The sequence below is a fragment of the Myotis yumanensis genome, unplaced genomic scaffold, assembly GCF_028538775.1.
Source record: "Myotis yumanensis isolate MYYU_CA2020_CCGP unplaced genomic scaffold, mMyoYum1.0.hap1 SCAF_14, whole genome shotgun sequence".
Classification (NCBI taxonomy): Eukaryota; Metazoa; Chordata; class Mammalia; order Chiroptera; family Vespertilionidae; genus Myotis; species Myotis yumanensis.
Window position 1 is genome coordinate 48690853 of NW_027223765.1, and position 17633 is coordinate 48708485.

Here is a 17633-nt window from a genome sequence, read left to right on the forward strand (position 1 = left end):
AAGCCAATAAACTCAAGGCTTTCCATCTCACACCATCTCTGTGCTCTATGGACATGTTTCACTAAAAGTAAAAATTCCTGTAACAGACAAGTCCAGTTTCAATGAAATCCCACGTTACATTCTTTTAGGCAGAGCGTGAAGTGGTTGACAGTTGCTAAGAAAGATATCGGAATGAGCTTGTACGAGAATCACGTGTGAACTGCTGGGCAGCTGTGTTTTCAAGGAGGCCCCATGCAGCACCTCTGTTTTGGGCCAATGAAGAAAGTGCTTACACAGCAGATGTACAAGGAAAGAGATGAACTGCTCTAATGTGTGGAGCAGAGTGCGCATCCATAGGGCCTACATGGCACAAATTCTTCTGCTCTCCTGCCGATGGACCATGCAAGGTTAGTCAGCCATGGCTTTCCTTCTCCCTGAGTCTTCCCAACCAGCACTCCAGAGGGCCACTCCCACTCAGCTGGGGTTGCTGTCTAAGCTGAAATCTATCTTTGTCTTCCATGGTTGTTAGAGCTATTATGCTGTAAGGATTAGAACATGCAAGCATAAATAAATCCGGAAAATTCCTTATTATCTCTAGTTTCAATTTTCCCATCTATGGAATGGAGGGGGTGGTTATATAATCTCCATCTTTTCCACATCTTTCTATGAATCTATGAAAGAGATTGGCAACAATTTCTGTACAGGGCCATATAGTTAATATTGTAGGCTTTGGGGACCATAGATATATCTCTATTGCAATGACTAATGAAGTGTGAAAACAGCCATAGACAATCCTATCTATATAATAAAAGCATAGTATGCAAATTGTCCCTTTGACCGGAAGTTCCACCAGGGGGTGAGGCCGGCTGGGGGGAGGGAGGGAGGCCCTGGCCGGCAACTGGCAGCTGGCAGCCGCTAGGGACCCTACAAGTGCATGAATTCCGTGCACTGAGCCTCTAGTATGGAAATACTAGTAAATGAGGACTGCTATGCTCCAATAAAATTTTATGTACAACAACAGGTGGCAGGCCAGAGCTGCTCATCTCTGCCCTGTGAATTGAAGTTTTCCCCTTATTTCTAAATGAGCCTAGTGTCATCCTTCACACCATAATTGAGTCTGCTTTGTTCAGTAACTTATGACTTATTTTAACCAGAGTAAAGGTTAATAAGTAGGGAAGAATAACATTCAACCAGGATGGGCTTTATTCTTCTTTTTAGTAATATTAACTCACAACAAAAAGTAGCATAGGAAGACTGTGTGTTTTCTAAGTTCCTTTCTTTTAAAAGCTACTTTTATTCATAAACTTGAAAATGAGGAAATTTTTATTCAGAAATTTGAAAATGAAAACCCAGGTTCATGCTAAAGAAATAATGGCATCTATGCTGTAAAATGGTATAGAAAAGAAGTTATTTGTACCAGGAGGCAGTTGCTAAGAAGAACACTAGGAAATGTCTGGTCATACTTTTGAAGCATCATGGCTAGTCTTTGTTTTACAAAACACATAGAAGCCCATCTGGCTTTATGCTGTGCATTTTTAAAAATCCTCACCCAAGGATATTTTCCCATGAACTTTTTTTAGAGAGAAGGAGAGAGATTGATGTGAGAGAGACACATCGATTGGTTGCCACGTGCACATGGCCTGACCAGGCAGGGGTTTAAACCTACAATCCAGGTACCTGCCCTTGACCAGGAATCAAGCCCGGACCCTTCCGAGCATGGGCCGATGCTCTAACCACTAAGAACAGAGGCCAAGGCTATGCTGTGTATTTTTTTTTATCACTCTATTCCATTCTCCTTTCCACAGTTTTGAGGAGCAGGACTATGTCATAGACCACAAAACTGCAACTTTTGGCAATATATTCTATGGTAGCATTTCCAAAAGGGTGTACTACTAAACATCAGTGTTATTGGATACTCCAGAAAAAAGGGTTCTAGAAGGCTCTGGAAAAATGGCTAAAAACGTTTGGGAAAATTCTTAGTTGAAATGCATAAAGTGTCTGAGAAGTTCTGCAGTAAGGATATCTGTTAGACTTTGACCAACTAAGATTTTTCTAACTTAAATTTTGTGTTTTTTGCATAATGTCCAGAGAAGAGCAGTTGGAAATTCTGTTCTCAATAAAGAGAACCTCCTGAAAACAGTCACATTTCTGACCAGTGGTCCACTGGTCCCTGCTTGCCATTAGATGCATGTGGAAAACAATATATCCTTGATGTTGTTTTTAAGCTCCAATGAGCTGTTTCTATTTGATTCCCCCTGAAACCCAACAGTTCTTTAGAACCAGGTGCAAACCCACTGGGAACACTCAGAAACGGCTTGTTCAAAATACATATGCAAAGGAAACATCGGATCACTTCACTGAGAGGCAGCAATGTGATTTTGTTAGGGGCTAAAGTTGAGAATTCTGTCAGACATAAATGCTAAAATCCTCAAGAAAACATTAGCAAATTGGATCCAGCAATACATTGAAAATATCATACACCATCATCAACTGGGACTTATTCCAGGTTGGTACAATATACACAAGTCAATAAATGTGATACACCACATAAACAAAATGAAGGATAAAAACCACACGATCATATCAATAGATGCAGAAAAAGCATTTGATAAAATCCAGCACCCATTTATGAAAAAGAAAAACAACCCTCAGTAAAGTGGGACTAGAGGGAATATGCCTCAATGTAAGAAAGGCCATATATGGCAAACCTACAGCCAACATCAAACTCAATGGGCAAAAATTAAAGCATTTCCATTAAGATCAAGAACAAGACAGAGATGTCCCCTTTCAGTGTTCTTATTCAACATAGTACTGGAAGTCCTATTCACAGCAATAAGACAAGAAGAAAAAGTAAAATGCATCCAAATTGGAAAGGAGGAAGTAAAACTGTCATTATTCTCAGATAACATGATATTGTACATAGAAAACCCTAAAGACTCCACCAAAAAGCTACTAGATCTACTAAATGAATTTGGCAAAGTAGCAGGATACAAAATTAATATTCAGAAATTGGTGGCATTTTTATAAACCAATAATGAACTATCAGAAAGAGAAACTAAGAAAACAATCCCATTTACTATTGCAACAAAAAGATAAGGTACCTAGAAATAAATTTAATCAAGGAGGTAAAAGGCCTGTACTTGGAAAACTATAGTGCATTGAAGAAAGAAATAAAGGAAGATACAAATAAGTGGAAGCATAAACTGTATTCATGGGTTGGGAGAATATCATTAAAATATCCAAACAACCCAAAGCAACCTATAGATTCAATGAATTTCCATTAAAATACCAATTTCACACACCTAGAACAAATACTCCAAAGATTTATTTGGAATCCCCCCCCCCCCGCCCCCCGCCAAGGTCCCCAAATAGCTTCAGCAATCATGAGAAAGAACAAAGTTGAAAGTATCACAAATACTTACTACAAGGCCACTGTAGTCAAAAAAGCCTGGTACTGGCATAAGAATAGACATATAGATCAATGGCACAGAACAGAGACCAAAAATCAACCCACATCTATATGATCAATTAATATTTGACAAAGGGGGAAAGAGCATGGAGTAAAAAATAGTCTCTTTAATAAATGGTACTGGGATGGGGGGAAAAGGAGACATATGTAATACTTTCAACAATAAAGATTAAAATGGTACTGGGAAAATTGGACAGGTACATGCAATAAAATGAAACCAGACCACCAACCTATACCATACACAAGAATAAACTCAAAATGGATAAAAGACTTAAATGTAAGTCATGAAACCATAAAAATCCTAGAAGAAAACATAAGCAATAAAATCCTAGACATCTCTTGTAGCAAGGCTTTTCCTGATATACCTTTAAGGCAAGAGAAACAAAGAAAAATAAATAAATGGAACTACACCAAACTAAAAAGCTTCTGCACAGCATAAGAAATCATAAAAAATGAAAAGGCAACCCATTCTATGGGAGAACTTATTTGCCAATGATACATCAGATAAGGGGTTAATTTCTAAAATATAGATAGAACTTATACAACTCAACACTAGGAAGACAAACAATCCAATTAAAAAATGGGCAAAGGACCTGAATAGACACTTCTCCAAAGATGTCATACAGGTGGCCAATAGACATATGAAAAAATGCTCAATGTCACTAATCATCAGAGATGCAAATTAAAACCACAATATCACCTCACACCTGTCAGAATGGCCAGCATCAATAAATCAACAAACAACAAGTGCTGGCAAGGATGTGGAGAAAAGGGAACCCTAGTGCACTGCTGGTAGAATGCAGACTGGTGCAGCCACTATGGGAAAAAGTATGGAGTTTCCTCAAAAAATTAAAACTGGAACTCCCATTTGACCCAGTGATCTCACTTCTAGGACTATATCCTAAGAATCTCAAAACACCAATCAGAAAGAATACATGACCTCTATGTTCATAGCAATGTTATTTACAATAGCCAAGATCTGGAAATAGCCCAAGTGCCCATCAGTAGATGAGTGGATAAAAAGATGTGGTTCATTTACACAATGGAATACTACACTGCCATAAAAACAAGGAAATCTTATATTTTACAACATGCATGGACCTGGAGGTTATTATGCTAAGTGAAATAAGCCATTGAAGAAAGAAAAATACCTTATGATCTTACTTATATGTGGAATCTAATGAACAAAATAAACTGATGAACAAAATAGAAAAAGAGGCATGAATACAGGAACAGACTGACAGCTATCAGAAGAGAGGAGGAGAGAGGGACTGGATGAAAGAAGATGAAGGGCTTAATCAAAGAACATATATGCATAGCCCATGGACACAGACAACAGTGTGGAGATGGCTAGAGTGAGGGGGGACAGGAGCTGGGTGGAGGTGGGCAAAGGGGAGAAAATGGAACATCTGTTAGAATCCTATATAATAAAGAGCTAATATGCTAATTAGACCAAACACCAGATGACTGTCTGGACGACCTTCCAGACGAAGCCGGGGCAGCGAGGGCCAAGGCAGCTGGGGCTGCGAGGGCTGAGCCCCTTGCATGGATTTCCTGCATCGGGCCTCTATTGTTAACAATAAAGAAATGATTAAAAAAACTGAAAAGGGGAAAACAGCATAATAGAACAATCCCCATTACTAAGTTTTGCAGAGGCATATGAATTCTCCCACCGGCCCCATCGGATGCAACTAGAAAACAGCAGAGAATGACGGCATTGAAGACGAGCAGGCTAGGTCTACACTAAACTTCATTCATTAATTCATTGGTTCACTCATTTACTCATTCACTCATCAGATGTCTATGGAATGTCTTGATACGCCAAGACACTGGAATCCAAAAAGAACAAAGCAGACCCAGAACCTGCCTCTGGAACACTTAAATCCATCAAGAACAGATATGGCTATTGAACAATTCAGGCACAAAAGAGAGGGGATTAGTATTTATTGATGCTTACATCAAGCCCAGGTACCCCATGACCTATATTTCAGCCTTTTCTAAAGGATCCCAAGAAACAGATGTTAATGTTAATTCTCTCAAGAAGAGGACTCTGGGGTCAGGCAATGCTGCTCCCTCCTGCACATTTATAATACATGTCAGTAAAATAAAGATTCTGGGAGATTCTAGAGTAAATAAAACTATCTAACTGCATTTAGCTTTGCCTTTTACACAACTATAGCACTGAAAACAAATATCCCACAGAGCAGTCTGGGAAATCCCACAAACCTCATGAGGCAGGTATCATTATTACCCCATTTTACAGATGAGGAGCCTGAGCCTCAGTCAGGTTCAGGAGCGTGCCCCAGGTCCCACCGCTGGGAAAGTGATATGAGCCATTTAAAAGGGACTCTGCCCTCCTCGAACTGGAGCTCTTTGCTCTGTGCTACAGGGGCTTCCTTCTCAGATGCCCTGTTTGGTTTTCTAATTGGTCCTGACAATGAACTAACCCAAAGCTCTCACTTTGTTTCCTATACACATGGGCCGATTTCACACACAGAGCCTCCACTGGGGGACAGGAGGGGGGAGACATATAAATTATCTACCCTTTGCCACCTGTCATGACTGGCTGATTTCTCCTGGTTTCTGGGGCAGCTGTAAGAGATCCCCACCCCACTTCCAAGAAATGATAGCAATGGGTGTGTCCTTATCCTGGCTCTGCCCCTTAGTAGCTGTGTGATCTTGGGCAGTTACTTAACCTCTCTGTGCTTCATCTGAGTGATCAGGATAATAACTCTACGTAAGGCTATAATGAGAATTCACTGAGACATAGATATACTGAAGGGCTCAGCCCACTGCTCCGCCTGCAGCAAACCCTAGGGAAATGGTGGCTGCCCTGGTGTTATTAGACCGCCCATGTTGGCTGTATTTCTGACATGGGCCACAATGGGGCGTCAAAGATTCAGAGGAGAATAGGTCAGATGGGACCAAGCACCCCCTGATGTAGATCTGAAGTCCTCCTGTGAGAGTCCGCACAGGAAAGGAAGGCGATCAGGGGCTCCTATTTCTTGACAAATTTCCCTGGTTTCTCTTTCACGTTCTCCAGGTCAAGCCCCTTTGCTCCTAGACTTTAATTAGCAGGAACGAGTGAAAGGCGGACACTGCGGCCTGACGCTAACCATCTGAAGGGAAGATGACAACGGACATGCAGCCCAAGTTCCCTGAAATAGCCTGGCGTGATAGAGAAGGACATCCTCAGCCAAAGGCTTGACAGCCCCACTGCATGAAATCCAAAAATATAAAGAGAAATCAAGTAATTATCTTCTCAAGTGCTGGCAAGAAAGCCAGAGAACACGCTTCCATGGAAACCAGATTCTGTCTGCTGCACTGGTCCTTTCCACCCCCCGGGGAAGGTCGGCTGGCGAGTCAGGCCAAGGGCAAGCCTTTCCCATTACCAGCTCATTAGGGTTAAAGCATGGACATGGGCATTAAGGCTCTTTACCTAATTAGGCAAATAATCTTCCCACTAGCACAGGTCAGGCAGAGGCAGTCTGGTTGTTTGGATTTGCCAGCCAAACAGAGGGAACTCTCTCCCTGGGCTTCTTTCCTTTCCTTTATTTTTCTTTATTTTTTTAAATATACGTTTTGTTGTTGATAGAATTACAGATCTCTCCTATTTGCTGGGCTTTTCTTTTAAAGTCCTGAGGAACTGATTTAGCGCTGCCCAAGTATGGACAGGTATCACCTAAACTACCCGTTCAAGCCGCCCCAAGGCTTGGGAGTCCCTGCAGGTTACGGCTCTGCCCTTCAGTCAATGCAAAGACAAAAATGCAGGCCAGCACCTGCAGGGACACCCTGTGGCAGAGCTCACGGCCTGGGAACCGGTGAAGCGGAGCCTGGGACCAGCTATTTCACTCCCTGGTGCCATGACCTGGTCAAGCTTCTTCACCTCTCGGAGCCTCAGTTTCCTCAGCTGCAAAGTGGGAATCATGTTTATCTCGCACGGCTGTTGAGAGGACTAAAGGAGACCACTCGAGGCATGCTTCGAGGCACATCAGGCTGACTTGGGTTGAGTCTTGGCTCTGCGGTTTCCTTACTTAAAGGGATCGAACAAGTCACGGAAGCTTCATAAGCCTCAGTTTCCTCGTCTATAAAACGGGGATAAGACACCTACCTCAGCATGCTGCTAGGAGAATGAAATGAGATAATGTGCTAAGCACCTAGCATGGTCCTGGCACATAGCAGGTCCTATACTTCAGCAAATAGTTTCTAGGTTTAGCCCTATTTTAGGGTGGCACTCACAGGTACCAGTTCCTCTCCCTGATGTTTGTGATTTAGGGATGAAAGCAGATGCAGGAACTGGGGAGCCTGGAGAGAATGTGCTGGAGCATCTTGGGCCAGAGTCAGGACCGCTTCGTCACTATCCCTTCATCTGAGGTGATGTCCCAGGAGTCTCTGAAACCTAGATGAGCATTTCTCAAAGTTATATTCGGGGGCACATCAGTCCTGTGGATGCTCAGTGAGAAAGGGTTCTGTGGCCAGATACAGTCTGCTGGGCCTCCCCTCTTCCCAGAGAGCCACGAGCCCACACCAGGCGGCCTCCACTGGCCCACACCCCCCAAACTCATCTGACCAAGTGCAATACTTTTGAGCAACCCAACAGCACATTTGGGCATATGCTCATCTATGCAATTCTCGTGTGTATTTCACTTTTCTTGTGTCCATGGACAGAATTTGTGGCTGGGTAGAGGGTGAGGGCCGGGGGGTGGGGGTGGGGGGGGTGCGGGGAGCAACCCTGCTATGCAAACGGGTCTATATCTCAGTAAAAAGGCAGCTACTTGTGAATGCCCTGTCTGACCTCTAGGGTGAGGGAGAAGTCATCACAGGGCCCAGGCACAGAGCCCCCTCATTTACCTCCAGCCCTGGAGGATTTACCTGGACAGTGAGGCAGGGGGCTTTCCTGAGGAATGCCTGAATTCCCCGAGCTCACATGTTTCAATGACATGGAGGTGAGGCCCGCGCTGGACTCTTTCAAAGTCATCATTTTACGGCTGCGAGACAGCCTTTGGTCAAGCCAAGAGAAGGCATGATTCAAATGTGTAGAGAATTTAAGCAGAAATAGGCAGATTACTATATACATTATTTGCATAATTGTTCTGCTTTCTGGAAAAGTCTGTGGTACTCAGCCTCAGAGCAAACAGACCCACTTCAGCATAAGGACTAAAGTGAAAATGGTCCAGAGTTGTGTCTGGAAGCAGCTTTAGAAATGATGCAGTAACTTCAGGCTGGTGGGTAGGCGCTGCCGAGCTCTGCGGCCTGTGGGGCATCCCGCCCCCTTTCTGGGTGCTCCATTGGGTCCCTCCCTCCTGCTGCCAAGCCTTTGCACCTGCTGCTCCTCATGCCCGGAGCACTCTCTTGTGTCCCCTTGACTGCTAATCACTTCTTCTCCTTCACCCCCAGCTTTGCATGCCTCTCTGACGCCTCCAAACTGGTGAGTTGCTCCTGTCACCTGCTCCCCAGGCACCATGCACCTCTCCTTGGTTAGCACTTGCCACAGTTGTAACTTTACATGCATTCCCCTCGTTATTGGCATTTACCTATTAGCTGTCAGCTCCACGAGGGCAGTGATGGGTGCGACTTAGCCTGGTGTCAAATGCATAGCAGGCTCTGATGACTGCCTCACCAGCTAATGAACCGTGACCTAAAGAGGGAAAGTGACCTGCTTACAGTCACACAATCATCAGTGAGAGAGCTGGGACCAAACTCCCAAGCTGCTAACTTCTAGTTTGCTGTCTTGCAGTTCAGTGGCTGTGTCCCGGGAAATGCCATTCTGTGCAGAAACTGGAAAAAATGAAACTTTGCTGGCATGTAAGCAGGCCCGATCCTGATAACACACCCTTAATTCTGGGCCTTGGGGCTGAGGCAGGTGTGCCCAAGCAGCTGCACTGCAAGCCACCTGCCCACCTGGGTTTAGCTCCATCTGTTCCCCTGGTTTCCTTTCCCTTCCCAGCCCGGCCCCTCAGGTCCCAGGGATCAGTGTCAGAAGGAGGCTGCCCAGAGCTACTGCAGAGGAGGGGGAGGCGCCTCCCTGTAAGTCACTCCTGTCCACAGCTCCACCTTTTTGCCCTCCTTTAGCTCCAGGGCATGCTGCCTGCCTGGTGCACTGCAGTGTGGAAAGTTACAGCCGGGACAGTGTCAGTCCCCGGCCAGGCGGTGGCTGCCCACGCTCCTGTCCAGGACGTGCTGAGGTTGGGACTGTGGCTGCATTACTGCATTCAATGAAGGGGCCCCCTCCAATCCCTTTCCTCCCTCTCTTACTGCCTGTCTCCCCCTTGTCTACCTCCACTGTGGAGGTTGTAGGAGTTCAAATCCCTTGTAGAGGTGCCTGTCCCCTTGGAAGCTGAGGGATGCTGAGCAAGTTATTAGATCTTTCTGAGTCTTAGCTTTCAACTTTTTCCCAACTCCCTTAACTCTAAATGGGTACAAGAATGGTAATTGCTACCTTGCAGGATTGGTAAGAGGTTAAATGAGATTGTGTGTGTGTGAACTTAGCAGAGGACAGTGCTTTCTGTCAATCTTACAGCCATTAGATTAGCACTTGGCGTTCTGCTGCCTGCATACTGGTGCAAATTCGGATCTTAATAACACAAAGTGGCAGGACAGGCATCCCCCACTTAAAGGCAAGACACCAAGCTTCAAAAGATTAAATAGTTTGCCCCAGGCGGTTTTGCTCAGTGCTTAGAACAGCTGACGGACTGAAGGGTCGCAGGTTCAATTCTGGTCAAGGACATGTACCTAGGTTGCAGGCTCAATCCCCAGCCCCGGTTGGGGTAGGTGTGGGAGGCAACCAGTCGATGTGTCTCTCTCACATTGATGTTTCCCTCTCTCTGTCTCTCCCTCACTCCTTCCCTTCCACTCTCTCTACAAATCAATGGGAAAAATATCCTCGGGTAAAGATTACTAACCACAAACAAACAAACAAACAAGAATAAATAGTTTGCCAGTAGTCCAGAGAGAGTTGGCCCTGCACTGAAGGGATAGCCCTTAGAACAAAGAGCATGGATTTTAGAATCAGAAAACCTTGAAATCAAACCCTACTTCTTTCACATCCTCACAGTGTGACTAGGGCCAGGGTACTCAACCTCTCTGAGCAATTGTACCTGTAGATCTAAAATAATACTTTCTCAGGACTATTGCAATGGTGATAATAATAGACATTTTCACACTGTAGGGGCTCAATCCTAGAGGCCTGGTGCATGAAATTCATGCACGGGGGTGGGCCCCTCAGCCCGGCCTGCACCCTCTCCAGTCCGGGACCCCTTGGGAGATGTCCAACTGCCGGTTTAGGACATCTCTCTCACAATCTGGAACCACTGGCTCCTAACCACTCACCTGCCTGTCAGCCTGATTGCCTCTAACTGCCTCTGCCTGCCAGCCTGATTGCCTCCTAACTAATCCCCTGCTGGCTTGATCGTCCCTAACTGTCCCCCCTGGCAGCCTGATCACCCCTAACTTCCCTCCTTTGCTGGCCTGATCCCTTCCTAACTGCTCTCCCCTGCCGGCCTGATCGCCCCTAACTGCCTCTGCCTCGGCCCCCGCCACCGTGGCTTTGTCCAGAAGATGTCTGGTCTAATTAGCATATTACCCTTTTATTAGTATAGATTATTACAACTGGGGTGAATCTGATGTAACCTGCAGCCTTGCCCCCCTCTGAGTCTCCATCAGGGCTCTGCTCCAGGGGTATCTGTCATGAAAATGTGGTTTGGTGCCCTATTCCCACTCAGCTACCTTCTGTTTTTATAAAAATCCCCCAAGGATTTTCCACCTCATTTGTGGAAGAGTTAAAATAAAATCTTTTCTTATTTGTGTCTTTTTTTTATTATGCCTTAATTTCTTGCCAGGAGAAGACCTTGAGCAGGTCAAAGTTTCCATTCTAAAGGGTGTTATGTCTCTTTGATTGCAAAATGCAGGCTTGAGCTCCGGAGTGTGCCAGCCAATAAGAACATCCTCTGCATTTGAGTCACTGCTTTTATGTCTTTGCTGGCTTCTGGCTATGCAGTAAATAGAACACAAGAGCTCCAAAGGCAGTCATTCTCGGGGCAAGAAGCAAATAAACATAAAAAACACCTCAAACAGAAAACCAATTCATTTCTTTATGACCCTGTAGTGCTCAACCAGGCTTTCTCCCTTCCCACCCCAGCCCTGGAGTGACCTCTTCTCTCCTTCCCACCATTCCCCATCTTCCATATCATTCAGGGGCTGGTTTGAGACTCCCTTCATTCAGGAAATCCCCCTTGATTACTTTAGCGATGTATCATCTTGCTTTTATAGACATTGCTGGCCAGTCCAGTATCGAAACCTTCCAAGTGTCACATGTCTTAGATCTCCCTTCTGGGCCAGAATAGCTGTAGGGCATAGTGGTCAGGGACCCAGGAACTGGAAACAGTCATATCTGAGCTCAAGTCTTTGCTCAGCCCCTTACCAGACCCATGACACTGGACAATATACTGACCTCTGTCTGCGGCCTCCTCTGCAGAGTGGGAGTGCTAAGAGTAACAATGCCAAGAGCAGAGAGGCTTATTATGAGAATGAAAGGAGGCAATACTTGTCAAGCACGGAGCGGGTCCACAAAGCCGAGTCTATCATTTAGTGACGTTGCTGTCGGTCTCTGCGGTTGATCCAGCATGCAGGACACAGCTGTGTTTTTTTTTGGGGTCATCTTAATGATCTTCACAGCTGGGGTGGGCAATGGTCCGATTCACCCGCACTATCTTGGGGACACGGGGAACTGGAGCCATTCAAAGAAGAGAGTGGGCACTGCCTTTCTGGGTTAGAGTGTGGCAACTGAAGCCCAGGGTGTGCAAGAAGCAGGAGGTTTGTGAAGACAGGAGGCTGGGACCAGGTCGGTTTATCCTCCAGTAACTGTGAGTTGCCTCTAAATATCTTTTGAAGCCATCTCTTCTGTGTATCCACTTCCCTGGGCCCGACTGCCATGGTCTCTATCCTGGACCACTGACCTGTTTACCTGTATCCTCTCTGATACAGTGGTTCTCAATCCTGCTACACAGTGGAACCACCTGGGGAAATGAAAGAAAACCCCTACATCCCAGCTGCACCCAGACCAACTAGATCATTTGGGGCCCGGGCATCGGTATTTTTAAAAACTGTTTAGGTGATTCCAATGCGCAGCAAAAAATGAGAACTGCTACCAAAAGCTAGTGGTTCTCAAACTATGGTGCACATCATGGCCTCAGCCCGGGAGAGCTTTGACTCAGTAGGTCTGGGGTAAGACGCAAGAATTCGCCCTTCTAACAAGTTCCTGGGTGTTGCTGTTGCTGCGAACTGCATTTTGAGATCAAGGGCCAAATCCACGCTCAGCGCTGCATCCTGCTCATCTTTTTGAACGTGCATTTGCTCATGTTACTCTCCTGCTGAAGACCCCTCGATCATGCTCCATTTTCCTTGGCAATAGAAGCCCCAGTCCCAGGATATTATCAAAGCTGAGGGAGCTGTTGCCATCTGGCCCTGCTCTGCTCTCCAGCCTTATCTCCCACTACTGGGTCTTGCCCTCCAGGCTCGGGCCACTCTGTACTTCTGGACCTTAAACATGACATTCATTCAGGGCCCCAGGCTGACGCTCACGCTCTGCCCTTCTTTGCCATCTTCGTCTGGCTAACACGTACTCATTACCCTGACTTCCAGCCTCAATACTGCTCCCTTAGGAGGCTTCCTGGCCCCAGCCAAGGCCACATTCTCTATGTCCCCGTAGCATCCTGAACTTTCTTTTTCATCACTCCCATCACATTGGCATTATGTGCTCCAGGGCATGTTCTCTGTAAGACTGCGCCTGCCCGGAGGACAGGGGCCTTGTCTGTTTTATCCTATAGAATCTCCAGTGACTGAGGCATGGCAGCTGAGCAAGGATATTTGCAAAATTAAATTTAAGATGAAGATAATGATATCTGCTGGGCTGCTTGGCTGTTTTGATGAGTTAATGAGAAAAATGTTCCCAAGCACTTAGCACGGCATCTGACACTTAATAGGTGCTCAAATCATGACCTACATAGAAATCTGAATGGAAATGCTTTAAACTTAATAAGTCTTCATTGAGTGTATAACAGAAATTGAGTATTTAGGTGCAAAGGGAACAGAATAATTGACTCAAGGGGTGTGAAGAATAGAGGTGTGAAGCAATTATACTCTGGTAGTCTCAGTTTCCTCATCTGGAAACTGAAAATATTAACACTCAGCTCACCATTTAAAATATTCATTAAACACTTGCTTTGTACTTGACATTGTACTATGAGCTGTGAGAGCAGGATAAACACAGAACATGCCTTCTATGCACTTATGGTTCATCTTCACATGTATTGAATATTGAATATTGAGTATTTACTGCAGCCTGGCATCATAGCGAGTGCTTCATTCACTGTCTTGTTTAATCCGTGAGGTAGGTATTCCTATCACAATCAATACCACTTTACAGATGGGGATACTGAGGCTCAGAGGGATTAGAGTAACATCTGAAGGAAGTGGTAGAGCTGGGATATGAACTCAGTTCTAAGTCCAGAGTGCACGCTTTTAACCATCTCACTGTCACTACAGCCAGTAGGGATCACTTTCAGAATCCCTTCAAAAAACAGAAAAGAAGTGTTATTTTTCAAAATGATCATGTTGAACAAATGTAAATTATTATTTTTATAGCCATTAGTTTTTCGATTTAATTACTACTAATTTCTGAAATTCTGTTCAGGCAGCTGATTTTGACATTTTGTAAAAAATAAAATGCCTTTTTGTGCTGTTGAACAACATTTGTATCTCAGCAGCATCAAGTCATGGTGAGAAGCAATTTGTAACTGGCAAAAATAATGCGCCCCAGGGGAAATCCAGAAACATCCGATGATGTCTAAAACACCTCTACACACTAATAAAATCGAACACTTTTGCTAAAAATGCCTGCTCTTTACTTTAAGAGGAAGTGACCTTCATTTTCAAATATTTATGATGCAATATAAAAGTTACTAACAAGGTCAAAGTGAAACCAAGTTTTGCAGCTTCTACAATTATGGTTTAGTGAATGTATATGTGCAAGCAGGTGTGTGTGTGTGTGTGTGTGTGTGTGTGTGTGTGTGTAAGTAACAGAGACCTCAGGCAGTAGAAAATTTGCAGAGCTCTAAATTATAGAGCTGCCGACATCTATTAAAATTAAGGCAAGTAGTATAATTTCCAGGTTATGTGAGAACTGTCAGAGGCACCTCTGTTACCTTTGAGTGGCATGTCACAAATACAAGACATGCTTAATTTCTAGTCCCAGGCTGATCATTACATAAGTAGCTGGTAGAAACTGGGTGTATTCACAAGTCTACCCACATATATCATTATCTCATTTTTTTCTGCCCTGAAGAGTGTGTCTACATTAGTGATACCATTGTTCAAAGCCAAAAATATTTATAAAGGGTGTGTTTCACCTTGGTTAAGACCTGTCAAAGGAACATTAATTCTTGGTGTCAAATCCATAACCAAGTAGCTATATATTTTTAAAAATTATTTTTATATGGTTTTATTGATTTTAGAGAGAGAGGGAGAGGGATAGAGAGATAGAAACATCGATGAGAGACATCGATCGGCTGACTCCTGAATGACTCCTATTGGGGATCGAGCCAGCATCCCTGGCATGTGCCCTGACTGGGAATCAAACCAGGGACATCTTGGTTCATGGGTCAACACTCAATCACAGAGCCACACTGGCTGGGTCAATTATATACATATTTTTACTAGTTATTTTAAAAGAGTCTGTGGGCAAGAAGAACAGGTAGTATTAAAAAGAATGAGGTCCCACCCTGGTTGGTGTGGCTCACTTGGTTGCTACGTTATCCAGTACACCAAAGGTTGTAGGGTTTGATTCCCCATCAGGGCACATACCCAGGCTATCGTGTATATGGCAGTCAACTGATCAATGTTTCTTTCTCACTTATCTCTCTCTGTCCCTCTCTCCTCCTCTCTTTCTAAAATCAACAAAAACCATATCCTCAAGTGAGGACTTAAAAAAAAATGAGATGACAAGCAAAGGTATCAGGATGTCATCTATTCTAATATAGGCAACAGTTCTTCATTATTTGTGGGAATATATCAATGACTGCCGCTCTTGCCATATTCAGCAAGTTAGAAATAGTTGGGGGGTGGGGGTGTTCAGAAGTAGATTTTGTGTTTTCGATGAGCTTGAGGTCATTAATCCCAGTCAGTCATAAGCAAGGATAACCATGTGTTACCCTAAAAAATATAAAGTAATATCTTTTAAAGTAAAGTCAAAAGGGGGACAAATTCATCAGGATTGGCTAATTTATTCCATGGTAACAAATTAAACCTGAAATCTCAGTGTCTTAAGACAACAATGGCTTATTTCTTGCTTATTCTACATGTCCAATGGGATCATGAGGGACTGTGTTTCACTCACTGGGGGACTCGGGAAGATGGAAGCACCACGATTTTGTGACCCTGCCATCTCAGTTTGTGGCTTCCCGGGTCACTGTGACAGGGGAACACAGAGCATGGGGAACTCAGCCTGTTGGGTGGAACCAGTCATACAGCCCTAACCTAACTGTAGGGGGAGCTAGAAAAAGTAAGGGGACATAAAATATTTTGTGAGCATTACTGTCTCTTGCCGGAAGCCAATGCCAGCATGTCATAATTGCAAGAGTTTCATCAAAAGGTTGATGGAACTTGGGGACTCAACAAGGGCTGAGTCACATATGTTGTCACCTGTTGGGAATGGCTAAAGGCATTTCCCCAAACCTGAAAAGGGATGATTGCTTGCTGCCAGACAGCTCAGGGCATCTTAATCTACATGTTATTGCCTCCTACTGGCCAAACACCTGAACAGCCGTAGGCAAATGCTTCCAATATGACAATGGATTCTGTACCTAACCCTACCCTTTGAAGTGTATATCTCCACCTCGCCTTAGAACAATTTGTGTTAATAAATAGCAAGGGGTCCTGAGAGGAGAAGGTCTTAGTTTCTTTAGCTAGGCTCCTCTGACTCCCTATAATGCCTTTCAAAATTATGTTTTGTCTCTGGACTCTTATTTAAGTTATACACAGCCCTTCTCCAGATTGCTGAACCCTTCTAGATACTGGAACAAGAAACCCGGCAGTCTCTGCCATAAAAATACTGGTTAGAATGCTTATAATACAAAGTCTATCTTAAGTATATGAAAATTGTTCTATTCTCTATTTTACCCGACCTGTGTGGACAACTCTACAACAATTCAAATTAACCCAAGAGAACATGTTATAATTAAATTTCCATTGTGAAAGGTGAATATAGAGACATTAAAGAAAGACATTAAAGGAGAGACATTAAGGAAAGAACGACCCCTCTGAGAGAGAAACCTGCAAATAAACAGTATTTTAAGCAGCATAAATGAAAACAGTAGTGACTGAAATACACAATTCTGGCGCTGGAGAGGTTCAAATTAGTCTATTTCTAATATATGTCAATTGCCCAGGCTAAGAAACACTTTGAGGGGTAGGCCACCATCAAGACATTATTTCTCCTCTTTTTAAAATTTATTTGCAATTCAGAAGAAACTGTTATTAAGACTGGATATTTCATTTGCTGATATTTTCAAAAGCACCTAAGTTGAATTTTCTTAGCAAAGGGCATGCTTTTTAGGCCTTCAGAGCAAAAACTGTAACAATTATAGCAAATATCCTTCTGTCTTTTAAATTACTATAAAATATCAAATGAAAAAAAAATAGCCAGAGATTCAAATAATCCCTTTAAAATTTACTTAAAAAAAAAAGTAAATTCACAATGGGGATTCTGTTTTTAAAAAAGAGCAGGGTGGGGGGCTATAGGAGGACATGGACACATATGTAATACCTTAATCAATAAAGAAAAAAAGAACAATACCAATTGCATGTGTCAGGTTAATACCCTGCCTTTTTCATGCATACCTGGACACAGATTTGACTTGCAAAGTGTTAACTTTAATCAAGATGTTTGTTGTATGTGAAGGCAGGAGAGTGGAAAAATACATTTTTGAGAAATGGTTTTAACATGAAATGAAACCCAGATAGTTTTCAGGTTAACTGCTTAGCTAGTTTCTGACACTATATATATATATATATATATATATATATATATATATATATAGCAATTGCCTATAAATATTTTATCCTCCATGTAATAGGGAACCTCAGTATTTGAAGCTGGTCTATGTGGTATATATATGCTTTAGAATTTTAA

General features: G+C 43.6%; 1 protein-coding gene across 13 annotated transcripts in view; it reads right to left on the reverse strand.

Annotated features, from left to right (window-relative positions):
- The window catches only part of CADPS (calcium dependent secretion activator), a 455401-nt gene that overhangs the window by 254284 nt on the left and 183484 nt on the right, over positions 1–17633 (reverse strand). The gene's annotated exons all lie outside the window — the stretch shown is intronic.